Source organism: Tympanuchus pallidicinctus, unplaced genomic scaffold, assembly GCF_026119805.1.
Source record: "Tympanuchus pallidicinctus isolate F22 unplaced genomic scaffold, pur_lepc_1.0 scaffold6, whole genome shotgun sequence".
NCBI lineage: Eukaryota > Metazoa > Chordata > Aves > Galliformes > Phasianidae > Tympanuchus > Tympanuchus pallidicinctus.
The window spans coordinates 31,467,278-31,494,147 of NW_026294780.1; the positions used below are offsets into that span (position 1 = coordinate 31,467,278).

The window sequence follows — 26,870 nt, forward strand, 5'->3', positions numbered from 1 at the left end:
TTCCGTTTCCATTGCTGATATAGTCTGTGTGATTCTGGGAAATTTCTCTCAGCATTAAATCTTGGACTCAGGTGATGATAATAGCTGGGGGAGAGCAGCGTTCTCATAAAGGTGCCAAAAGCTGGAGGTTGCATTAAACTGGTTTGAGACAGTCGAGGTGTGATGTAGAGATGCAGGGTTCTTTCTGCTCGTTTGCTGAAGCAGCAAAATTAGTTCAAAAATTTACCCACAGAGCTTGAAGTTGGGTACTGAGAATGTGTCTGCTTTTGAAACAGCTCGGCTATTTGTACTAGTCCTCATAGCGAGACATTGAGAAATTCTTAATTAAAAATATGATAGTTGCAAGGGGCAGCCTGTACAGATTACTGTGCATTTGTGCATGAAAGGGCTTTTGTAATAATAACTGTCTGCAGCTACATCTTGGGGTTTTTCTTATCTTTATTTTTCTGTTTGTTTGTTTGTTTTTTTTCTCTCACAGGCATAAAACTTGGCTTAATGTCAATCCTGGTAAGATGGTAGTTTTCCAAAAACTGCTCCCTTCATTGCTGTCTATTCAAGTTGTGAGTGGCATGAGATGTACCTCATGTCACAACACTTTGAAGTGACGTGAACTTTGCCTCAGTCATGGTTTCTAACAGTTGAAAACAACAGCAATAGTTAGCTAGATTTTGGTTCTTCGGTGTTCCATATGGGACTGAAGATTTAACTGCAGCAAACGGTAGCATGACAGTGATAGTGGGTTCAAGTCTCATGGAGGTTGACTTTAGGTAAGTACATGCTTTCTGTGGTTCTGCTAGATGAAGTGAGGGAGGACAGTTCGGTTCTTTCTTTTCAGATACAAAGTTTATGAACATTTACAGTATGTCTGTTTAATGCAGTGGCACTCTTGTAAGTTGGAATTAGAAAAGTGAAGTATGATACTATTTTTTTCTGCCTTGGTACTGAGCTTAATCAGAATCCAAATGAACGCTGTTCAGTACTTCTAGCACACTTCAGTTTCACTCATAGTAGAGCCTGACCAGAAGGGCATGGAGAATAGCAGAAAGAGAGCATGTGGGTGGTCCCTTTGAGGAGGAGCTGATCTCTTTATTTGGGTCTATCCAGAGACTTGGTGACTCTGAATTGTTTAATCTGCTAGGAGAGCATAAAAGCTCTTCAATTATGTTAATCGGGGGTTCTGCATCACTGCGGAGTGGAGCTGTGCTTTTCTTGTTCTGCTGGAGATTATTGTCCATAAGTATATCACAAATGTTTCACTTTGAAATAATTTCATTGTTTCGGTTGCAGTGCTTACAAGCCTTGGTCAGAGGTTAGGATTCCCTTCTAGTAAGGGGTCCACAAACGAACTCCTGAGGGTCTAGGATTAAGAAAGCTGGCAGTGGAGGGACACTAACAGGGGAACAGAAAGGAGAACAATGAAGGACAAAACAGACCAAAAAAAAATAATCAACCAACACAAACAAAGCTCAAACCATAAGGGAAAACCCACAAAAGTAAAAGCAAATCAGACAAAACTAGAGGAAAAACAGCTGGTCTCAGCGAATTAGGATCAATGATAGAGAAATTTAAAGGTGGAAAAATCCGTTTTGTTGCTGGAGTGACTGAAATATGTACTATAGCACTGCACATATATAAATACAGTATTTTCTGTGCATTCCACTCATATGCCATTTGACTTTCCCTGTGCTGCACCCTGTGTGTTTACATCATTTCAAAATTTCAGTGCAATTGTTGCTTGCACAGTAAAAATGCAGCAGTGATGGTTGCCATTCTCAGGGGTCTTTGCTCTTTCTGACTTACTCCTGACTCTGCATTTCACACAGGAAGCATCTCCTTGGATCACAGTGTCTCTGCTCTGCTACCTGAGGTGCATCAAGTTAAGCTTCCCTTAGCTCATAAACAATTTTAAAAGACTTTCCTGTTTTTTTTTCCCCTCACATTTTGTTTATTATGATTCATTATGGCCTTTCTTTCCTCCTGTTTCATCTTGTGTGTTGATATCCAGCCCAAGGGTATGTATGGACATACCAATCTATTGCCTTTGCACAGATATTTTGTTTTACAAGGGAGCAGCTTTCCCCATATTGTGTGGTGAGGTTTTTACTTTTTTTGTCTCTGCTGTGACTTTGTAGATATTGAGCCCCTCCCGGTCAGGAATTCCATTTAAAAATACATAACGTCAACCAACGCGCTGTTAGAAGTAGAAAAATCTGTGAGGTTCTGTTGGGTGGGTGAAGAGGGTTCATCTGTTGTGAAGGCTAGAAGCGGAGGGATGGGTACTGGCGCAGGGCTCTGGTATGGTGTGGCTCAGGGTCGTAGCAGGATGAAGCCATGCTGTGAAGTGAGGGCTTTGTGGGCTGCAGGCCGTATGGCCATGCAGGCTGCAGGTGGGGTAGGCTGGGCCCGTGTTACCAGCTGGGCAGGGGTGGGGAGATGTGCTGCTGTATGGACTGACATTGGAAAAGGGGAAACGGCGGTGGTCACGATTTAATCATGGCTGAGGTGGTTTTGCAGAAACCTGGGACGTTTATGGTTTTGTTGATAATAGCATGCAAATCCTCTTGCTTAACAAAGGTTTAGTAGGCTATCAAGTGACACTAGCTACTGGCATAGAGCTTAACTTGTGTGTTTTAACAGCAGAGCTGAACAAGAGATGGAACTGGAAGAAAACCACTTTTCATGTCTCTGACTGAAAACACTGTCAGAGAGATTAAATGCTTGCTCCCTCCCCCTCGCCTCATATGATTGCATGTGTATCTGCAGACAGGACTGGCTGCCTAGGGCTTTGCTCATAGCCAGAGCACTGTGTGCACTTTGCTGATCTTTCCTTTGAGGCCAGGTAGGGCTGGCACTTGGTGCTCCCAGCTCTTTAGTGGGCTGAGGCTTCTCTAAGCAGGGCTGCTTTGTTCCCCTCTGTCTTTAACAGCAGCTGGAGCAAAGCACCAGAGTGCCTGAAGTGAAAAGAAGTTCACTGTGTGCTGTTTTCAGAGAAAACAACACAGAATTTCCTCAAGGAACCTTGAGCAGGACTTGGTACTTGTTCTGGGCAGATTGTGGCTCTGATGCGTCTTACTGATTTCTCACCTATGACTTTCTGTGCAGTTCAGCTGTCATATGGGTGTGGGAATTGGAAACTTGGAGTTCTACTTTGAACTTTTGGAAACATCCACACTTAGCCATGAATGGGCTCTGTGGGACAGGTATCTCACTTGGCAATTGCTTCTGCTCAGCAGTAGTAAGAATTACGAGATATTGAAGAGCTTTTAATGCTTACTTTGAATAAATTGATAAAGTGGGACGGACAGCAGCCAGAGGAGATGAATCAAACAATTTTTTAAAGGTACTGCAGCAAGTCACAGGTGTTTGAGTGCTGTGTGCCAACCTCCTTACCCATTTCTACACAGAAGTGTTCCTGCCATACCACAGAGAAGTGAAACTACTTTGCAAGCCAGGTGGTACATTTCTTTTTTTTTTTTTTTACTTTTCTCTCTCTCATCGCCAGTAACCTTTATGAACCTCTTAATGTTGTTCTTTTTTTGTATGTGTGTGTGTGTGTTGTTTTTTTTTTCTTTAGTGGATGTTCTTGTAAGGTTTCAGACTGCCAATGGGCGTCAGTTGGAGCGAATTCCCCGAAAGTGACTTCTGTGAAGTCATCAGTAAGATGTGATGGTATTGCCAGGTGATCCAGAGCAGCACTCAGCTCATAAGCATCAGAAAAGAAGTTATAAAGTGCCAGGCACCTTTGCAAGGAACCTTCAGACCTCTTTGGTTTTTACTTACTGTTGACTTAAAGAATGGGCCGCTGTCCTTCCTTGACTTTTTTCCCTTTGTTCCCCAGTGAACTGAAGCCCAACGTATCTTTGTGCGAATAATATTTGCACTAGACTACAGAACTATTTGGCACCTGGAAGGAAACAAATTGAAGACCTGTTAGGGTGGAAGTCATTTCCCCTAATTTCAAATCACTGTAGTTAGAAGTCTAGTTTAGGCTAGTTCTCTGGGTTTCCTCTGTCAGCAATGAAAAACAGTGATGTTTCTGCAGAGCAGTTCCTCCCATCCATCACAGAAACTAATCTGAAAAGAGGATAAATTGTTGTGTAGCTGTGGTTGGCTTCTTCCTTCACTACAGAGCAAGCTTTGGGCCATTACTTTTAGCCAAAAGTAAGCATACAGATAACATGCTAGGTGAGCTGAAATCCAGTCTCAGTTTGTAGTGCAAAATGTGCAGTTGGAGTAACCTTTTTCCTGCATTATTCTTCTCTTAGTATGTGTTTAATTAAAAAATAACAAATCCTACCTACTGTAGTTGTGGTGGTTACGTATCTCTACAACTGTAAAAACAGACTGTAAAAGTTAAAGGTTTTCTGAAGGCTTGATTTACGTAATATGCAAGGGATGGTTATCAGTCAGTTGGTCACTGAAGGATGTGGCCATATGGAAATGTTTGTATTTGTCACCTTTTTCTGTCATTCCCATTGCCTGTTCTTCTGTTGTGTAACTAAGTGGAGTTATTCAAGTAGATATGTACTTCTTTCTTTTTCTTCCATAGGTTATTTTACCATACCTTCCAGTGTATTTCTTTCTAGTTTATTCCCTCACTTTTACCCCTTGCCTGCCTGTAAATATATTCAGACTTGGAGAAAGGAGTTTTAAGTAGTTGTTTTCCTCATCTCTCTCTGAAGAGCTATCTGCTCTTTAGTCCCAGCAGCAATTCAGAAAGGGTAGATTTCTCCTCCCGTATGCAGGCAGTAAGAGGAGATTTCAGAACACTGTTCTTCTAAAAGCTTGCTTTCCTCTGTGGTTAGGGAGGAAAAGAATCTCAACTGAGTATTTTTATGGCACCAATTAAGTGTTAGTAAGTTTTGTTCGTAGGCTTCCCTGAAATACCAGGTAAGGTAATCCAGTACTGTGATTGCATTGGTAGGGTTGGTCTGGAGACGTGTTCTGGGCAGAGCACCAGCAAACTTTTATAATGAAACTCAGATGAAAAATGTAATTGGGTTTTTTTCAGAGGCTGTGCAGAAAAGCCTGAGCCAATCCCTTCCTCCTTTCAGTATCACAAGTTTTCATCTGAGTTGTTTCAGCTTAGTGGCATCCTAAAGTTTCCCTTGCGTAAGGCTGTGTTGTAATCTCTGAACCTCTTTTTCTAAGAAATAGATTAACCCAAGAGAAAGTGAAGGGAAAGTGAACTTACAGATGATCATGGCCAACTGAGAGGACGGGAAATGACTGGTGTGAACAAGTGCAGAGATGTTTGACTTATGGGCCTTGGCTGTTGTTGCCCTTGAGGCCTTGATTAAGAGGCCTAGATGGTTTGGGTCTTCAAGCCTTTCTAGGCATTCCTTTGAGTTGCTTTCTCTGGTTACTTAACAAGCAGACAACATAAAGGTACTGGCTGTCATGCATGGAGGACGGTATTTTGACAAATAGCGTGATTAACCCTGTGGAACATCATCCATGGTTGAAACTTGAGTTGTCCTTCCCCACAGGCTTGTCCTTGCTGATGGAGTTATAGCTCTGGCAGCTCCAAAGGAAATTGCACCTCTTGTTAGCTCATACTTCATTTTGCATGCCAATTCTTTCTCATTTTCCTCTGTTCATGATGCTTGGTCTCTCACAGCAACTCTTCCACTAATATTCGTCTTGCAGGTGGCAAGGAGAAGGTAGGCTACTGTCCTGATTCGAGTGGGCTGGTATTTATGGTGCGCCTGCCAGTCCTTTGAGGCAGACGTGTGCAGGAGAAAGTTGTGTTGGCCACTGGGGTTTGGGTGATCAGAGCACACAGCTGTAGAAAGAGGCAAGCCAGCAGGCTCCGCTGAGGCCAGCATTGCTGCTCCCACTTGCATGGTGAAGTGTCCAGCACTGGAGAAGTGAGGCCTTCAGAGAGTTGTTGTCTTTTCCCAGCTCCTCCAAGGTGTGAGGTATGTGTCACATGCTCTTCAAGCCCCAAGAGGATTATGGTATGTAGCCTGTAGGTTGGGTAGGCTTGCCTCTTGTCTCCCTCCCCAGCCCCTCCTGAGTGCTTTCAGACTTCGCAGCTGTGCTGCTTTGCAGCTGTTGCTGTTCCCTACTGGAGAGGGCTTCACCACTGTCATATTTCCTTTGTCAAAAAGTTGATGTGTCTCCAGCAGGGTCTCTGTCCCTCCTTCCCCCCATCCTTCCTGAAGGGGGCTTTGCTTGCCTTTCTCATCTAGAAGCTCTGTACTTTGTGGCCCAGTCCTAATGTCTGGCTGCAGATGGCATCACTGGCATTGCCACTGAGCCATTGCAATGGTGTGTGGCTGTGTCCAGACTGAAATGACTCCTCAGTGTGCAGTTCCCAGTGCCTATATGGTATGTAATTGCTGTTGTCCCTATGTGCTTTCCTTCAGTATCTGTTCCTATGTGATGAACAAAACTGATATCTCTGTAGTTTTGTACTGACAGTGCTGCTCTGTCTGCCTGGCTAAAGGGTCTTGACTTCTTTAGTTGTGTTCTGAGCTGCGGTCACCTTGACTATGGGTAGCACTCATCTGCAGATACCTATTAAATGAGTTGTTGCTGAAATCTTCATCTGTATGCTTGGGCTGCCAGCTTGGGATTAATTTATTGTCTAGCATAAAACTCGCAGAAGGACTTTATTCCTGTGTGTGTTCATAGAAAAGAAAATGTGTGAAAGCGATCATAGAAGTCAGTTAAAAGCTGTGCTGAAAGTTGCTCTCACAGTCACCCTTGTAAACAACCGTTCCCCCTCCTGTATATACACTGGAAGGCCACAATAAGGTCTCCCTGTAGCCTTCTCTTCTCCAAGCTAAACAAATGCGGTTCCCTCAACCTTTCTTCAAAGGAGAGATGCTCCAGCCCTCTGATCATCTTAGTGGTCCTCCTCTGGACCGGTCTCCACCCTGACACACAACCATTGATCACAACCCTTTGGCTGCGTCCAGCCAGCCAATTCCTCATCCATCAAACAGTCCATCCTTCAAATCCACACCTCTCCTTCTCTTTAGAGAGAAGGATGTGGTGAGGGACCATGTCAAGGGCCTTGCAGAAGTCCAGATAGATGACATCCATCGCCCTTCCCCTGTTCACTGAAGCCATCACTCCATCACAGAAGGCCGTCAGATTGGTCAGGCATGATCTGCACTTGGTGAAGCCATGCTGGCTGTCTCGAATCACTTCTTTGTCTCATCTGTGCGTTAACACAGCTTCTAGGAAGATCTGCTCCATGGTCTTCCCAGGCACAGAGGTGAGGCTCACTGGCCTGTAGTTCCCCAGGTCTTCTTTTTCCCTTTCTTAAAAATGGGAGTAACATTTCTCTTTTTCCTGTCACCCAGGACTTCATCAGACAGCCATGATTTTTCAGGAGTGATGGAGAGCGGATCGGCAACCACATCAGCCATCTCTTTCAGAACCCTAGGATGGATATCATCCAGCCCTATGCACTTTTACATGTTCAACTTCATGAGGGGAACTTGGACTTGTTTCACCATTGCAGTGGGACAGAAACCACTTGCCATACCCTCACCTAGAGGCTCATGGTCCTGGTTGAGATGGGAAGCCTGACCACCCATGATGATCAAGGCAAAGCACCCATTGAGTAACTCAGCTTTGTTTATGTCTGAGGATCTTCCTGTTCTTGTAATTCACCTACTAAGTTTCTCTTTCCACATGGTAAACCATCAGCTTTGTTGAGTTTATTTCTATCTGAATCATAGAATATCCCTAGTTTGAAGGGATGCTTGAGGATCACAGAATCATAGAATGGGCTGGGTTGAAAAGGACCACAATGATCATCTAGTTTCAACCCCCTGCTATGTGCAGGGTCGCCAATCAACAGACCAGGCTGCCCAGAGCCACATCCAGCCTGGCCTTGAATGCCTCCAGGGATGGGGCATCCACAACTTCCTTGGGCAACCTGTTCCAGTGCGTCACCACTTCTGTGTGAAAATATCTAACCTAAACCTCCCCTGTCTCAGTTTAAAACCATTCCCCCTTGTCCTGTCATTATCTACCCACGTAAACAACTGTTCTCCCTCCTGTTTATATGCTCCCTTCAAGTACTGGATGGCCACAGTGTGGTCTCCCCGGAGTCTGCTCTTCTCCAAGCTAAATAAGCCCAGTTTCCTCAACCTTTTCTCACAAGAGAAGTGCCCTCTCATCATCTTAGTGGCCCTCCTCTGGACCTGCTCCAAAAGCTTCACGTCTTTCCTGTAGTGGGGGCCCCAAGCCTGTACACAGTACTCCAGATGGGGCCTCACAAGAGCTGAGTAGAGGGGAACAATCACCTCCCTCTCCCTGCTGGCCACCCCTTTTCTAATGCATCCCTGAACACTGTTGGCTTTATGCACTGCAAGCTCACACTGCTGGCTCGTGTCCAGCTTCTCATCTACTGGGACCCCCAGGTCCTTCTCCGCAGGGCTGCTCTCAAGGATCATCGAGTCCAACTTCTGGTTCCTCATAAGGCCACATAAAAATCAGGTCATACAACTGAGAGCATTGTTCAGACATGTGAGATCTGCAAATGACTTAACCTATGGATCTCGACAGTCTATAGCACCTGGTGTGGAAAGTGGCCCTGTCTTGAGCTGATTTTGCCCTGGTGTATCCAACTTTCCCAGGTCTTAAATAACTATGAGTCTTAAAAATGAACAGAGGACAAACCAATGCACGCAGAAAGTATTTGGAGCTGATGCACTTTTTTAGCCTGTGCATCAGCATTCCACCTTTTAATATATTTTCCTCCTTCTCAAGGTTCGTCCTTTGCAGCTTTAGACAATCAGAAGTAGAATTATGGGCTTTGTTGCTGCATCGTGACAGGGAGAGATGCTCAGGAAATACGCTAGGAGCAAGCAGCTTTGTGATGCTGCCAGCAGCTGTCCATCCAGGGGAGAGCAAATATTCCTCTTATGACCACGCAGTAGTGCCCTGTGGTCTTGTCTGTGTGACCGCAGTGCTAACCGTAGTGCTAAATGTTTGTGCTGTTGTACTGATGGTTTTAGGTGAGCCATCATAAATAGATTTTGTCCCTTCAAACCATACATGTCTATTTTTTGACTGGATGTAAACTAGGATGAATATTTTTGATAGTCTTTCAGTCATTTTGGCTTTAAATGAGAAATAGGCTCTGAAAACTAGCAGCTTTAGTAACAGGACTGAAGCTTCTGAAGTGGAGAGATGACTTTGTAAGTGCATGGTACTGAGATGGTTAGTTTATGTTCTGACATAATGCAGTCTAAACCCTTTTACTTTAGGAGATCTTTTGTATTTGCACAGATAACTGCTGCCAGTGGTGCTTTCTGTCTGCAGCATGGGCACATCTGGGCCTTGTTTGATGTCTTACGTGTCCTTAGTGATGTAATCATGCAAAGGCGTAGAGTGGTCATGGGCCTGAATAGATGTCAGCCGGAAAGCACACAGACTGTGCCACCTGATTGCTGCAATTCCAGCACGCTGCTCTCCAGCCAGGCGTGCAGAACTGGCACGCTGCAGTCCCCAAACACCAGCTGTGCAAACTGGGGTTGGGGTGAGGCTGCAGCCTTGGCAGTGTTTCTCTTCTGGCTTGGTCCAGTTGTACAGGTGCTGTGTGCTAATTTTCACATTGAGATCTAAAGAATTGATAGTAAAATGTCCCCAAGTGTTCTAAGGCCATGTCTGAGAAAGGCTGTGGATGCAGGCATTCTTACAAGAGCATGTTGGTATGCATTTAAGCTTAATTAAGAAAGCTTATTTTAGCAGCACGGCTGTTGTCTATTAGAGTGTTTTGTGTTTCTTATCAGGCTTGGTCTCTGTCCCCTTCTGTCTTCTGAGTGCACCAGAAGAGCTCTGGGCACTGCCACTCTTTGTCTTTTCCTTGCTGTCCTGTTGGATTTCAGTATGCCTGTAGCCCTTCATATCCCTCTTGCTGGTTTGCTTCTCAGACTTCCTGTGTGATGGCCCATGGCCAAAATAGCAGCAGTGCAAAATGGAGGCTCTTCAGTTTGGGCATTGTCCCCAGGTTTTCTGAGCAGGAGTTTTCTTTCTCTGAACAGGATAGCAAGGTACAGCAGTAGTACTGGGTATGTTTCTGTAGTTCATTGCCTCATTCGTGTTCGGAATGTTGTCTCTGCATTAACAAGTTTTAGGCTTGCTCTCCCCTTGTCAGGGAGAGAAGGTTGTGCAGCACCTGATGATGCTCATGAAGTCTTCCTACTCACCAGGCGAGTATCTGGATGTTTCAGATTATATTCTAAAGGGAGATTTTCCCCCTCACTCCCCTGTGGTCAGAATGAAAGTGAGCAATTCAGACTTGAGCGGTGGAAGGAGAACCAAAAAAAAATAAAATTATGTATCTGTTCTTTTCTGCTTGGGTGTTGGTGGTTCTGCCAAGCTGGGCTCTTTGAGAGCCAGGGCAGCTGCTGTATTTTAATCACCGCCATGATCTCTGGGTCCGCTGGAGGTGTGGGCACGCACAAAGCAAGCAGGGGAGAGGAGTGACTTTTTTTTCTTTTCCTTCCCGTTTTCTGTCCCTGCAACAGAAGTTATTGGTGATTGACAGCTTCACAGTTTGAATGCTGCTGAGGTTTTGGTACATGGAGTCAGTTGAAAGGGCTGGAAATGTCTCAGCCAAAAGTGTTAGAGGGGCAGCTCAGCATTTGTCTTCAAAAGAAGCTCATCTTGGTTTCATGTGCTTGTGGCTTGGTGTCAAGGTGCTGTGATGCACGTGTCCAACAGACCCGCTCACTTTGGGTAAGCAAAATGGTGACTTTAGGGAACTGCAGGCAAAACTCTGTTTAAAGAAGAAAACTGAAATTTTGTGCCTAAGTAAAGGTCAGAAGTGCTGGGGCTGCTATTAGCTGACTCTGTCCTGAAGGAGATTATCAAAAAGGTGGTACTACAAGAAGTGGGACACACATCATTTATAATTTATCAGCATATAGGAAAACACATTTAATGTCCTGCTGTGCAATAAATGTATCCTCTACAGGAGCACCAAAGAGTGCATAGATTCTCTGCTTGTTTTTTAATTCATCCTTTTTCACCTACGTAAGAAAAGTCAGGTTGTCCTTTATCGCTTCCTTAATCAAGAGCTTTATTTTGCGTGCTCGAGTCTGCATGGTTAGAGGAGCGACTGACGCATGGTTTGATCCTGGGATCCTGCCTTGAGGATTACGTACTTGTCACCACAGTGCATTTAAAGGTGTACCACAAACAGCCTATTGCAAAGGAAAATAATAATGAAAATGGTGTTATTTCTGAAACAACAGCTACTGCTCTGCTACCCGCGGGAGTGTGCTGGCGGGTTCAGAACTGGCGGAGAGGAGAGGAGGCTGTTCTGGACGCAGCAGCAGAAATGCTCTCTCACTGCTGCGTGTAGTTAATAGAAACAGACAGAGTTGCAGCATGAGTGCATTCAGGGGTCACAGCTGTGAAGGATGCCATGCTTCAACCTGATTTAGCAGTGGGAACCTTGGCAGGAAGTTGCCGTGTTTATGAGAAGCAGGGTAACCACAACTGCAGGCAAACCTGAAAGATTCCACTGTGGCTTTCATTATGAATAGCAGGCAAGAGTGTTGAAAACTGGCTGTAAAAAATCTGAATACCAGAGAGAGAGAGAGACGCTGTGTAAAGGAGACATAAATTCCATCGTGATGTCTCCAAGTAACAATAAAAATGCTGGTTCCGTCTGCCACAGTTGTTTGCAAGGTAGAGAATGATCAAAGATGGAGTAATTCCAAACCGCCAGATTTTTTTTTCTTCAGATATGGAATTGATGTTTGTGGGCACTGGAGGAAGAGAGCAGGCAAGTGCCATTTTGGCTGCTTTCAGGAGGCACGGAGTAGATGTGCTCAGTGTAGTTGTCATTGTGCTTCATTGGGTTAAAGGGCTGCTCCTCCTTGTGGTTTGGTTTTGTTGCAGAAATCAAGTGTGTCTTTTTTTTTAAATGATAGCCTGCGATAGTCGAGCTCTGTTGAAATGATGTCTTAATCATCTGAATGCCATGTGAATATGCTGCGTTCACAGTCCCACTTGGAATATAGCTGGGGACTAGGGAAGCTTTTACAGTCATTTTTGTTTTGTAAAAATAAAGGGATGTGTTTCTTTTGTCTTTAGTGATAGGAAGTGCTTGGAAGTTACAAACCTCAGTCATGGTTGACCCTGTCCTGATGTGACGCGTATTTTCCACTGTGGGTAGGTTGTATTTATGCACAGAGCATCAGATGTGGAGTTCCTAGTCTCTGGCAGTGATGACAAATGAGTCATGCAAGCCAGGATTTTTGGCTGGTGTATTACTGTGAAACAAAGTGCCAGTCAGTCAGTTTTGCCTTCTTAACATAAATTATATGAAAATGGTTAAAATTGCCAGAGATAAATTAAGAACTTTCCTGTTGCAAATCTGTTACTCTCAGTAATGAAGGCATGCATTTCACTTTTAACCTTTGTTATTTTAAATGACAGCTTGTATTAATCGCTACTAAAATAATAATTTTCTGGTGCATGACTGTGAGTGCCTAAAGGGTGCTGCACTTTCCTGGTACCAGGCTCCGCCTTACCTGTTGTTTCCTCCACACAGAAGTGTAAGAATTGTTCTGTGTGAGCTGTTATTGCTCCACAGCTCTGAGTTGGGCTTGCTGAGCCCACCGTGGAGCTGTGTACGTGGAGGGAGCCTGGTACCATCCTCCCACCCGCAGTGGTGCTGTGGCTCATGGTGCTGTGCCAGGCTGCAGGGCCCTCCCAGGAGGGCAGAAGGGCAGTCTGGTCGTGCTGACTTTTGCTGACCTGCCTGAGCTCAGCTGATGAGTTGCATAAGCGCCCTGTGTGAAATTGGTGGAGGAAGCATGGGGGTGGGGAGGAAACCCACTAAGTTGCTATATGCTATAAATTGGTTCTTGTTGCTTCTTGGCATCCTGCATCGTAGGGAAATTTGATGAAACTGAGCAGACAGTCAATTCTGAACTTTACTGATGGTTATCTTCTTCCTCAGAGGTCAGAAAAGTGCAGACTGGAGCTTGTTTCGGTCACCACAAGGATTGAATTACAGGCGTGCTGTGTGGGTTGGGCAGGTTATGAGTCCCCAGCTGTGGATTCAGGAACAGAGAGCTCAGATCTGGCTGCTTTGCCCCTTACTCTGTACCTGTGTAACCAGATCAGTTCCTTGCAGATCTGACCTTACCTTGCACACACTGGAGGGCCAGGCATGCACCTTTTGTGTGTAATTGTAGCAGTTGCTCTTGTAATGTTCTCCCGTAGAGTTACGGAGGTGATACCTGTAGTCCCTTTCCTCTCACTACCTCTGGAAAACATATAGTTGTTTTATATGGCTCTGTGTGGCGTATTGTGTAATAAATCTCTGGAGATCAGTGAGCTTAAGAAACCCTTTTCCCTTCTGAAACCTTTGCTGTTGTGAATAAACAAATTACTTGAGTTGCAATCTGTGTCATATCAGAAGACAGTTACTATCAACACATTTTCCATGCAGGGCTTGGACTTTGGAATTTCTTTTTTAAATTAGAATCTGTTTGTTTTGCAGCACAGCAAAACGGCCCTTGCCCAACAATTTTGTGAACAGATCACTGAGACTTCTGTCCATGTGCTAAGCAATGAGTCTTAACAGTTGGATTGGCATTTGTCTTTTGGGGAGTTTGCTAAACAGTTCCTACTTGCATTCATTAACTTGTGGATGTACTAGATAGATAGAATTGCCTGGAGTTCAGTTATGTATTGCTCTCTTCTCTCCTGTGATATGAATCTGAAGCTGGGAAACTTTTATATTACAGAGCAGTGCAAATAGGCAGTGGGCTGTGACATTATTCAATATATTAAAATAAATTAGTGTTATAACATTGGTGTGGAAGAGGTAAAGAGCAGAGTGCCATTTTGCATTGACGCCCACAACTCCTGAAAATCACAGGAATGTGTAGGTTTCTAGGTTATGTGCTTCTCAGCCTCAAAGGCAAGCTTTAAGAGAGTAACAGCACACGTAAAGCCAAACCACTTTAAGTCACCTCAAGTTAGTTGCCCGGGTTCTGGGAACAGGAGCCATGTTCAGAAGTGCTGGCTGACAATTTGGGTTTGATTTTATTTTTGGGGTTTGCAGATGCCAACTAGAGACGTGGTGCATGGAGGATCAGACACCTTTTCCCTCCATGCTTGCATTTCTGCTTATTCTGTGGGATCTGATCTGGTGATCAGCACTCAGTGTGAGTGGAGGCTGGGCTTGCCTTCTTGTTGCTGTGATGAAATTCAAGCAACTCTTCAGATTCTTTAGCAGGATTCCTTGTGATAGGACAAGAGGAAATAGTTTCAAATTAAAAAGGGAGAATTAGAGTGGGTGTGTAAGGAGAATTTTTCTATAGTAAGGGTAGCAAATCACTGGAACAGATTGCCCAGAGAAGTGGGGGATGCCCCATCCCTGGAGACACCCAACGTCAGGTTGGATGGGGCTCTGAGCAGTGTGAGTTAGCTGGAGGTGTCCCTGCTCATTGCAGGGGGGTTGGACTAGGTGACCTTTAAAGATGAATTCTATGATTCTGTGAACTTCATTTGTGTGCAGAGACCTGATAGTATCAACGTAGATCAAAAGGGGTATAAAAAGGAGAGATGGGTTGCACGAGTGGATGTCTGGAGAGGAAGGGTGGAGGTGGACCCACACATGCGTACGTCTGCACTGCCAGGTTCTTGCACCCTGTCCTATTTGCAGAGCCTCCAGCTGGAAGGAAGAGGTTTGCAGGCTCTGTGTGTTGCTGATTCTGTGTTGGCAGATACTACCTAGCTCTCCAGAGCTACTTATTTTCATATTTACTACAGAATTGGAGAATGATTAATGTTGTAAGGGACCTCTGGGCCCATGTGGCCTAGCCTGTGCTCTGCCAGGGACACCCAGAGCAGGGTGCCCAGGCCCATCTCTAGGTGGTTTTTGAAGAGCTGCAAGAAGGAGACTTTACAACCTCTTTGGGAAGCTTGCAGCAGTGTCATGTCACCTGTACAACACGGAAGTGCTGTCTGGTGTTCAGAGGGAACCTTCTATGCTCCAGTTTGTGCCCAGCATCTTTGTTCCTTGCACTGCAAACAACTGAAAATAGCCTGCCTTCATTCTCTTTGCACCATGCCTTCAAGTATTTATATACATTGAGTACTATGTTCAGTTTTGGACACCTCAGTACAAAAGGGACATTGAGGCGCTGGAGCAGGTCCAAAGAAGGGCAACAAGGCTTATGAAGGGCTTGGAGAATATGTCCTACAAGGAGAGACTGAAGGAACTGGGGCTGTTTAGTCTGAAAGTCTGTTTACCTGAAAGGTGATTGCAGTGAGAGTGGGGTTGGTCGCTTTGCACTGGTGACAGGTGACAGGATGAGGGGAAATGGCCTCAAGTTGTGTCATGGGAGGTTTAGGTTGGGTATTAGGAAACACATCTTTACAGAAAGGGTTGTTAAGCACTGGAATTGGCTCCCCAGAGAGTTGGTTGAATCACCTTCCCTGGTGTTTAAAAACCGCTTAGTAGTGGTAGTCAGGGATGTGATTTAGTGGAGGCTTGTTAGGGTAGTATGGTTAGGTTGCAGTTGGACTTGATCTTTAAGGTCTTTTCCAACCTGAGCAATTCTGTGATTCTGTTGGACCCTCCTGAGCCTTTCTGTAGGCTGAAGAGGAATTCAGTTCTGGACGTGGTTACCTTTTTCCTTCCCCATGTGCTCCAAAATAAGTAAAAAGTTGTAAACACTTTTGAAAGCAGAAACACTGCTTTCCAGGGACAGCTCGGGAATGGAGGTGGCAGGAACTTCTTTCTGAAAATGTCTGCAGGAGAGTTAGTGGCAATTCTTGGACTCTGCAGTTAAGGCTGCCTAATTTAGCACCCTGTCATGAATCAGATTTCAGGCTTTGCCTTTTTTTGAAGAAAAGAGGTTAAATATTGCTCAGTGATCACAAATGTTTCTGGTCTGGGTGCCTGAATCTGTAGTAGAATAGCTAATTAACAGTTGTATTATTCCTAAGTTGCATATATGAGCCACTTTAGATGTGATGCTTTCTAATACCAAATAAGTTGCAGTTGTGTTGTCCCATTAGGTACTATTTCCCATTTGCACATGCCATTGCAGCAAGAGAATTCTGCAAATGTTATTAGTTCACAAATCCCCCAAAATGGGAATTTCTTATTGTTATAGGAATGGAAAGAATATGGGAGGTGAGCAGAGCATTTAATGTATGATACATGAAAAATACTTCAAAGCCATGAGCTACATTTCCTCATATTCAAGCTGTGATTTCTGTAAGCTACTAATTAAAAACTAGAGGAGACTGCTGTTATGGTGAGAGATCACTGAAATGAAAAGAGCAGGTTGAGGATGCTATACTTGACTACCTTTAGAAAAGGTGCACACTCTTCCCAAGTGTGTTCCTTTTCAGTTTTCTGAAGGGCTGCTAAGTCAAGATGTGTATGGTGTATCTTAGTTTTCATCAATAAGAGGAGCTGTGATTCTGGTTTCTTCCCCCTCCTTTTTTATTTTCTTGATTTGTTGCTACAGACCATCTCCTTTCCTTAATGATACTGAGGCTTTTCTAGATCGTGCTGCTCCACCACTCCTCCCTGAGGTCATTCTCAACTCATCCGTGTTCTCATGACTAAGGATAGACAAATGTGCAGATGCGTGTGGGGGACAAAAAAAAGAATGAAATGACCTCAAATCTCTCAAATGCTGCAGTGCACATGTGGATTTTCTCAGGAAGAATTTGAGAGAAAGTAAGCTCTAGATGACAGATGTAAGTTATGTTTTTCACATTTTTTTAGAAGATGCTCAGAAACTAAGGAGAAAAGGACCTGAATTAATTTCATTTGTTTAAATATCCTAGTGCCTTTTACATTCTGCTTTCCTTATGGTTGGCAGACTTTGAGAGTATTTTAGAACTGTGTGGTCTTTTTTCTTGCCTTGGGCAAAAAGTTTTAAATAAAGAAATAATTCACATAACCTTCTTTGGGACTCGCATATTTTTTCTTCTCTAAGAACACGAACTCACATGCAGAAGGTACCAGACTGCTGTAAGGGAAGCCTCCCTTTTAATATGTTAGGTCTCTGCAGTTGTGAAACTCCTAATATTCACCTAAAATTTCTCCGGATGAGGGTTTGATTTCTTACTGCCAAACTATTTCCTGAAGTCAGGTGTTACCTCTTGATAAAGACAGTGGCGTTTGTTTTTGGAGCAGCTCACTTTTCAGCTGCAAGAAGTCTGAAGCCATATTTTTTGATAGAGGACAGCACCCTGGAAGACTTGTGGTGTGTTTTTCGTTCTCTAGGAAGTCACTGAATCATTCTTCTGCACCTCGCTGTCTGCTTTAGACATTTGAAATGTTAATGCTCTGGAAATTACTACTTTGGGAATTAATTAGGTTTGGAGGTTCTCGCATGAAGATGATCTGATGCAGACTTTTTATAGGTTTCAGTGGTGGTAAATGCTTCATATTTGTAAAACTGTATTAGCAATGAAGGGTTCTATCCAGAAGAGAAGGATTTTCCATTTTTGAGATTAAAAACTATCTTGTAAGAGCCAACCTACATCCTGGTCTTGGTATATTTTATGTTTTGACTTTCAGAGTTAAACATATGTAAGTTGTGTAAGTTTCTGTTTTCATTCTTGGCTGTTATTAGGGGATGCTGTGCAACTTCAGGACAGGGAGATGATAGGTAAGAGCTGCTCAGCCAGCAGAGAACCAGAAGTCTGTTTTTAAAGCTTCTGGCCTTTTACAAATAATTTTGCTCATAACATTCCAAGTACTGTGTTCTGTTCCGCACGTTTGACAAAATACAATGCGCTAAAGCAAAGAACATCTCCAGAATCATTTTGCAGGTATGTTTTTCTGCAGTTTCAGTCTCAGTAATAATAAAAAAACTTGCAGTTGATAGTAAAATTTTTGAGAGAGTTTCTGTATATTGCTTCGTATAAGGTTCATGGGCACCTTATATGAGGAGGAGGTGAATGTAAAATAAAGAAAAGACATTAAAAGGAATTGAGGAATAAAAGGAGTGTGGGTTTTTATCCTTTTAAGTAAGGCTATGTAATCAGTAAGTCTATAGCAAGCCAGTATATTTCAGTGCTGTAGCTGTGAAGTAAATACTAGCATTTAAGCATTGATCTTGCAAGGGCAGCATGCCTCATGCCCCAGCTCCTGCAGCTGACGAGGGCTGTGTGTAGATGTCACACTGTTGTGTGGGGGCCGTGGTTTCCGGAGAGAAAGGGGTCCCAAACAGTGGATTTGATGAGTGTGGGAGACTGAAATTTTCAGGAACGGGAGACTTAGAAAAAGCAGTGATGGGGGAGGGGAGAGCGAGCAGCTCATGCCTTGGTGAATGGCTGCCTACCTGCTGCCGCCTCACCCAAGCTGTTTCTTCCCCTGCAGCACCTCATAGCACCTCAAGGGTGCTATGATCTAGCTATGTTAACTTCCATGTGTAGAAGATGATGCTTATCTACGGTTCTCTGAATGGAACTTCAGTAGGCAAGCCGTGACTGATCATATGTGAACAAACCAAAGCAAGCATAAGGTTTTCAACAACAGGAAAACTATCCTTGGTGGTACATGTTTGTTACACTTGGATGTCAACTCTGACAGCGCATGACAAGAGACATGAATTTAGCAATGGGTCAGTCAACCTGAAGCACTGACTGAAACAGTCTTTCCTGTTTGCTGGTGTCCAGAAGGTGGAAATCTGCAGTTGAATGGCTTCAGGTATGCTGCCTCAGCAGAGGGACAGAAACATGCATGCCTAATACCTGATGTGTGGTTTGTTTAGCTACCTATTTTAGGGTGAGCGAAATTGGCTCTGGAAGCCTTTCTTCCCTTGAGCAGTAGGGAAGGCCTTAGGTGATGGGCTCAAGTGTACAGCTGCCCAAGTTGGCATAGAATCATATCATAGAATTATAGAATGGCCAAGGTTGAAGACAATCATCATGATCGCCTAGTTTCAACCCCCTGCTATCTGCAGGGTCACCAGCCACCAGACCAGGCTGCCCAGAGCCACATCCAGCCTGGCCTTGAATGCCTCCAGGGATGGGGCATCCACAACCTCCTTGGGCAACCTGTTCCAGTGTGTCACCACCCTCTGTGTGAAAAACTTCCTCCTAATACCTAACCTAAATCTCCCCTGTCTTAGTTACAAACCATCCCCCGTGTCCTATCACTATCCACCCTTGTAAACAGCCGTTCCCCCTCCTGTTTTTACTCTCCCTTTAAGTACTGGAAGGCCACAATGAGGTCTCCCTGGAGCCTTCTCTTTTTCAAGCTATAAGGGGACTAGTCAGCTGCCTGCATCTGATCAGAGAATGTGTGTCAGGTTCACTTCTGTTCCCAGGACATGTACTATTTCCCAGTGACAGAGCCACCCTACTCTTTGGCTTCAGTACTTCAGCCTTTTTCATGATTTTGTAATTTTGTGTAAAGACATTTAAAAAGTTCTGCTTACTTGGAAAATTGGATAAGGTTGTTCAGAGAAGCAGCAGGAGTCAAGAGGAGTAAAGGGAATGGTAAAATATCCAACAAATACTGATCTAGTGTTATTAGCAAGTCATATTTCTAACGTTGGGCAGTGCGAGTTTATTTTAAATGAGATTTGAAGCAGTCACAGAATCTGCAGCCCACCAGATTTAAATTCACCTCACCTAATTTTGACACGAGTGTGCTGGAGGCTATTTCGACATAAGAAAGTAATTTGGAGCAGCAGGAGCTGATCAGTAGATGAAAATCATGAAACCAGTCATTACTGTGGGCTTCCGTGACCCCGCTGGGGGTTGAAGCGTGCTTGGTGTGCTGCTGCAGACGGGCTTCTTGTTCAGCCTCCTCCAAAGGCAACCTGGTGTGTGTGCATCTCAGCTCTGCTGGGAAGGGGGGTGTGCTGGCACTTCTCCAGCAGCGGCCTTATTGCTGTGGGTTTTCTCCAGAGAGGGGCACGTGGTCTGTCTCTTAGCTGTGAAGAGCAAGAGGAGCAGCATCTCTAGGCACGTGCAGGGATGGTTCTGCTCTCCTGTCTCTCTTCAGAGAATATTCCAAGTTGGAAGGGACCCATAGAAATCATCAAGCCTAATTTCTCATTCCACACAGGACCATCCTGTTTGACTGCATTTGAAACTTAGGGCCACCGAGCTCTTAATTAAGGCACTTTGGCATTTAAAGCTGGCGTGGAGCAAAGCTCAATCCAGCTGCTTGAAGAGTGCTAGAAAATTGCTCTAATTGCCATAGTCACAGCCTGTCAGACCCATCTTGCCCATCTACGCCCACTGCACTGTCTGCTCTGATTTCTTCAGAGGTGTGCTGTGCAGGCGTACCTTCCACTGTGCCTGCCTGTTCGTAGAATCATAGAATCATTGAATCACAGAATGGCCTGGGTTGAAAAATGCCACAATGATCATCTAGTTTCGACCTCCCTGCTATGCACAGGATCACCAACCACTAGGCTAGGCTGCCCAGAGCCAGTCCAGCCTGCTTCCAATGGTTCAGTATGGTGCCTGGCTGCATGTGCCCTCAGTGCAGGATCCAGCTCAGCAAAAGATAAGATTATCGGTAAGCTCTTCTTTGATGTTGCCCTGAAGGAGCAGACTGAACTGGATGCAGAGACCTTACAGAATGAAGTGGACAAGGTGAAGGCTCAGCTCTCTATGAAAGGGAAGGAAAAATGGGAATACCAGGCCATCGTGGATAGGCTGTGGGATGCTCTGGACATTTGCAGTATCACAATAGAGTTGCTTTAGAAGGTGCTGGGAGAGACACAGAGATGCTTTGTTCCTCCCTCAGGAAACAGGTAAAACTCCTGGAGAAATAGCAGGAGGATAACAGAAGACCAGAAGAAGAGGCCTGCCACCAGCAAAGCAATCTGAGAACCATGGAGTGGATTGAATTGTTGTTTCAGAGACAGTAGACTGAAGTGGAGGAGATGTTCAGAGAGATGGGAGATGGGCAGGCAGCAGTAAAGCAGCTTGCTATCTACTGTCTCTCACCGAGGAAGGAATATGTGAACTTGAAGGAGACTTGGAAGATGTCTGGTGAGATGGCAGAGAACCAGAAGAAGTTATTCTCTGTCAACAGTAAGCTGCAGAAAACAGTTTCAGAGTTGGATAAGACAAAGGAGGAGTTAAAAAGCACGCAGAAGAATCTGAAAAATGCAGACATGGGAGACCCCAAGTTTGAGGAAGATAGACATCTATAACCAGAGACACTCAGATGACTCATCTTTTGCAATTCCATAGGAGTGGGTCTTTCAGCATCCAGAGCTCCGTTACTAAGCCCACAGCAATGAGATTGATCTAGATAATGTTTCTGATGTGGATACCCCTGCAGATCAGCCCTGCAGGTCTCCTTTAAGCCTTGCAAAAAAGGCAGAAGCTGGATTAAAAAGCAGCTTCCAGTGGTGAAATCTGCTAAAGAAGGCTTTAAGGGAAACAGTGGAGAACTGGGAACATAATCTGGAGGGTGAGACTTTTAACAGATTCCTGCCAGCATTCATCAGGAATTCAGGATCCAAGAATCGTAAATTGAGTAGCTTGCAGAAACGTGGGCAAGGTGAGGTTGGGGCGCGATGGCTTGGGAGGTAGAACCAAGTTTGTTGAGCCTACAGACCCTTCAGAGCTCTGTCTCTTAGCTGTGAATAGCAAGAGGAACATCTCTAGGCCAGCATCCATCGCTCCCTCTGAACTGTCCTCCACCAGCAGCTGGGCCAGGCTAAATGCTTCGCTGCAGTGAGGTCCCATGCCCCCAGAAACAGCAAGACTGAATGTACTTCCCAAAGCCTACCCGAGCAAAGTCCTGGCCCTGCAGCAAGCCAGTAGCAGACCAGTCCTCTACCTAGTGCACTGACTGGTTCATCCCTCCTTTCAGCCCTCTTCTTTCCCATTTCCTCGCAGAATAAACAGGGTGTTCTTATCTGCTGGTACGCTTGGAGCTCTGCACTTGTTGCTGTTCTTGGGCTCTGCAGGTGGAACCGCGCCTCTGGGACACAGCCGCGAGCTGGAGCTGCCGGAAAGAATCTGGTGTCTGTCTGCAGCTGGGGCAGCAGCTGGGAGCACAAGCGGGGAGAGAAGGGACCTGGAGCAGTGCTGTAAATAGTGCAAATGTCCCTGCATCGTGCGCAGGGCATGGCTGCTCCCAGCAGTGATGCTGCAGCACAGCTGTGCCTGCTGTCACGCCACTCATTGTCCCTCTGAGCTCTGGGGCACCTGTGCCAAGCCAGGGTGCCTCACTGTGCCTTGGGTAGGGGCATGGAGCCTGTATCTAGCACTGGGATCATGGATCAGGGAGGAGGATGTTGGTGAGACCTATCCCATGTGGAAGCAGGGAGGTTGCTGTGCTGATGACCTTTCTTTCTGGCCTGCATGATGTGACTTCTTTATATGAATTTCTGTTTTTTAATGTAATTGTAAGCATTTTTTTTTTGTTGTTCTTTTGTGCGATGGTAAAAATAAATAAATAAATATTCTTTATTGCAAGAAAGACATTGAGACCCTGGAGTATGTCCAGAGAAGGGGGCAGTGAAGCTGGTTAGGGTCTGAAGTACAAGTCTAATTGAGAATGGCTGAGGGAACTAAGATTGTTCGGAGTGGAGAAGAGGATGCTCAGGGGGCCATTATTGGTCTCCCAGGAAAGGAGGTTGTAGTGAGTCACTCTCTTCTGTCAGCTAACAGCAATAGATTGAGAGTGAATGGCCTAACAGTGTATCACAGGACGTTCAGATTGGATGTTAGGAAATACTTCTCAGAATGAGCAGCGATGTGTTGGAATTGGCTGCCCAGGGAGGTGGTGGAGACATAGTCCCTGGAGGTGTTCAAGAAGAGTGTGGATGTGGCACTGAAGGACGTGGTCTAGTGCAGTCACAGGCATGGGTTGTGGATGGACTAGATGGTCCTACTGGTCTTTCTGACCTTAATGATTTTATGAATTTGTGGTCCTGTGTTGTAGCTCTCTGTTCTCAGTAATAGCTGCAATTTAAGATTTGTTGAACATTTACTTCTAGAACCCAAATTCACAAAAAAAGTGCTCCTTCCACTTCTCAGAAAGGGTAGAGGTCTTATTTTATTTACTTTACACTGCACTGGGTTTGTTTTTTTTTCTATATCTGGCATTCTTATTTGGCCTGAATATTACCCTATGAACAGATGAATGATTCATTGTTGTGTCCAGAGGAAGATGCTTTTTTTTTTTTTTTTTTTCCTATGAATAACGTTACAGAAGTTGCCTTTTCTTTTTCTTCTTTTCCCCTTGGGAATTGCTGCTGCTTAGAAAATCCACCACATGGAATGCAGTTATGTAAGAGATGAATCTAGCCTTGCTGCATGCTTGCTGCATCTCACTGGAGGAGTCTCAGCATGATGTGCAATGCAGGTGATTTCCAATTAGAGTGTACCCACATGGAGGACTGTCACTTGAGCCCCCTCTCATGGACAGTGTCTGTGTCCTGTGTTGAGTGCGTGTCAGTGCTGCAGTATCACCTTATTTCCTACTTAAGAAATGTAGAATATCCTGAGTTGGAAGGGACTCATGAGGATCACGGAATCCAACTCCTGGCTCCAGACAGAACCACCCCAAAATCAGACCACATGATTGAGAGCATTTCTCGAGCACTTCTTGAACTCCATGATCTCAGTACCATGACCACTGCCTTGAGGAGCCCGATTCAGGGCTCGACCACCCTCTGGTGAAAAAGCTTTTCCTGACAGCCAACCTCTCTTCCCATGACCTGCGAGCAGGATGTGTGAATCTTATTGTGAATCTTGGACTGACAGTTCTATATGTTGTGTATCTGTTGTTTGTGTCATAGTCAGTCAATCCCCTTTCTTTCTCTAGTCTGATAAATGGGTCAGAGAACTATGTAATGAGAGTGTGTTTACAGTGCTCTCTATGGATGTTATTGATGCCTCTGGACGAAGGGGACAAGGAAAGATGACAGTAAGCTGTCATGAAGGGCTTAATTTGAATTAAATCAAACCCAGAAGAGTTAATGCTGTGAAGATCTTGGAATAGAAGTGTATTTCAGATTTACAAGGCACAAGCTAGCATAATGGTAACTACCTTAAGTGGCCTGTTGTATGCAAGAGAATATTTTTTGCATGCTGAATCACACAGAATCACAGAATGGCCTGGATTGCAAGGAACCACAAGGATCATGAATCTCCAACTCGCCTGTCACAGGCAGGGCCACCAACCTCCCCACTTAATACTGGACCAGGCTGCCCAGGGCCCCTTCCACCCTGGCCTTGAACACCTCCAGGGATGGAGCATCCACAGCCTCTATGGGCAGCCTGTTCCAGCGCCTCACCACTCTTACCACTCGCATAGTAAAGAACCTCCCCCTGATGTCTAATCTAAATCTTCCCTCCCTCAACTTAAAACCATTTCTCCTTGTCCTGCCATTATCTACCCTTGTAAAGAGTTGACTCCCTTCCTGTTTGCAGGCTCCCTTTAGGTACTGAAAGGCTGCAGTGAGGTCACCCCACAGCTGAACAAGCCCAGCTCCCTCAGCCTGTCTTCAGTGCTGCATCGAGTTCTGAAATTTAACTAATACATTTAATGATTATTTCCAATATAAATGGGTGATACTTCATTGTGTTGGTTCTTCATTTCCCTGTGACCGTTTTCTGGTGTGCAAGAGATCGATTGCCAAAGTGGATTAATGCCTTCCACATCTGCACTTCATAGTTCAGATCAAAAGCAAAGCAAGCCATACGTGTTTTGAGTGGCCATGTGTGCACATCATAAATACTGCTGCACAATCTGGCCTGCTTAGAGAATTAAGAGCTCCTATTTTGCGGGAGAGATTCAGTGCTAAAATATTAGTATTTCATAAGCACCGCAGATTTACCCTCAATTACATTTTTTCAGATTAATCCCCAAATCATTCTCTGAGGAAAATTTTTCAGTCAGACCTCAGCTTTTTGCTGCTTTTAAAAAGATGCTCTGTGTTAAACTTTGCCAGTTTTATAGCCGCTGGGTTTTAAGGAGCGGAGTTGGCTGGCAGTTTTCCAGCCAGCACAGCTGCCTTGGTAAGAGCTGTGTAGGTCTGCAAAGTGTGGTGTGGGCTCCTTTGTTAAATCCATTACTCTCGTACTGAGAGGGTGAGAGAAACAGGTATTAACTGCAGTGAGGGCTTCATTATTTGAGAGCTTTCTGCCTTTTCATCTTGACCTTCCAAAATTATTATCTCTTCTGCTGGGGTACCTCAGGGCTTTTTTTCCCTCTAAAATTCCTCATGGCTTTCAGGTGTTAGCGAGCCTGGAGGTTTCACTCTCCTTTTTTCAAGGGAGCTGTTGGGGGGGCATGAGTCTGTGTGGCCTCAGCCATGAAGTTGGTGCTGCTTTGTGGAGAATACATAAAAGTCTATAAAAGGGTCCTTCTCTGAGGGTTCTCTGAGCATCTTCAGGGGATGCAAGCACAGCTGCCTCACCTTTTGGTCATAGCATGGGAAGGATACTATTTCCAGGCCTTTATAAAAAGACCAGTGAGTGTGGGACAATGGCTCCCAGGTGTTTATTTTACACGGCTTACTTAGAGGTATGGATGAACAAATATAAAGATTAATGCAAGCAGCGAGCTGCAGGTTGTGGACACTACAGCAAACACAGGCAAGAAAAAATCAATTTTTCACAAATGAAAAAGGAGAAAAAAATCAATAGGGAAAGGGCTGTTATTTTCAATTTAAAACCAGAGGAGCTGAGGTTTGATCTCTGAGTTCATGCTTTCCTGTTCTCATTCACATGTTCCACAGCTCTGTTATTGGAGAACTCCAGACTGAGCGGTAGAGAGATCATTAAATATAAATGGCTAAAAGAGTGTGAAATGCTCCCCATCCTTATTTATTTACTCGTCTTGTCTGCTGGCAGATATTTATACATCTTTAGTTAACTCCTGCAGATGTTAGTTCTCAATACAGGAATATTTGTGTGCACCGAGCTTTCTCTCTGAAGTCCACCAGCCTTTTTCTGGTACGTGTTTTGACAATATTTAAAGCGCAGGACTCAGGCTGTCGTTATTGATCTGTGTTTGTTTCCTTTCAACAGACTGTGATTCCATCTGGCTACCTGATGGTGAGAGTGCCCCACAAAAACATTACCAATATTTTAAGTGGAAGTGCAGAATTTGTCTTTGCAGTGCTGTCTGCATGGGGTCTGGTCCAATACACTGTGAGGGGGCCCAAGCGGGATGCTGAGGACCATCTCATCTCCTGTGGATGCAGTGTGCCAGAATGCCACGGCAGGGTGCCAGGTTCTTACGTTTAAAAGAGAAACCAAAACGGTACTTTTTGGGCAGTATCTGTAGATTCCATGTGTGCAAACACATCTGCACCAGGATTAACTGTGTGAGAGCTGGGCTGCCCTGCAAATCTGATTATCCAAAGACACAGCCTGATAAGTAGTAGGCAAAACTGTGTGTTGGTGCAGAGCCTTTTCTTATTAAAGGCCCATCATGAAAGTGGAGGGCTTGTTTGCAAGCAGGCACTTGGTAGGTCTTGGCTCAAAAGAGCAAATGAAAATAGTCATTAGGAAGGTACTGCAAAGTTCATGTAAGATCTGCAAAACAAAAAAATCTTTATCATTGTTTAATCTCCAGTAATTATTTTTGTAGTGTTTTTTTTAATCTTAATTGGATTTGCTTATCTCTGGTATATGACTTCTGCTGTGGCATAGCAAAGGAGTGCAGAGAAATGCACCCGCCATAGCTGAGAGGTTCTGCAAAGGTCAGTGGGAGAAATAAGAGTCCAGTCTGATGTTACGGTTTCACCCTGACAACTCCACCACTCTCACTCCCCCTCCTCAGAGGAAGAGGGGGAGAAAATATGATGGAAAAGGGCTCACGGGTTGAGATGAGGACAGAGGGAGGTCACTCACCTCATACCATCCCAGGCAAAATAGACTCACTGTAGAGAGATCAATGCAATTTACTG

The 26,870-nt window shown here is 44.7% G+C and overlaps 2 protein-coding genes and 1 pseudogene across 8 annotated transcripts in view; 2 read left to right on the forward strand and 1 right to left on the reverse strand.

Moving 5' to 3' along the window:
- LOC128092111 (uncharacterized) overlaps nucleotides 1-26,870 on the reverse strand; it is a 726,933-nt gene that overhangs the window by 83,972 nt on the left and 616,091 nt on the right. The window lies entirely within an intron of this gene.
- KLF12 (KLF transcription factor 12) overlaps nucleotides 1-26,870 on the forward strand; it is a 315,353-nt gene that overhangs the window by 25,041 nt on the left and 263,442 nt on the right. The window lies entirely within an intron of this gene.
- Nucleotides 1-26,870, forward strand: part of LOC128092105 (E3 ubiquitin-protein ligase TRAIP-like) — a 28,918-nt pseudogene continuing 2,048 nt past the window's right edge.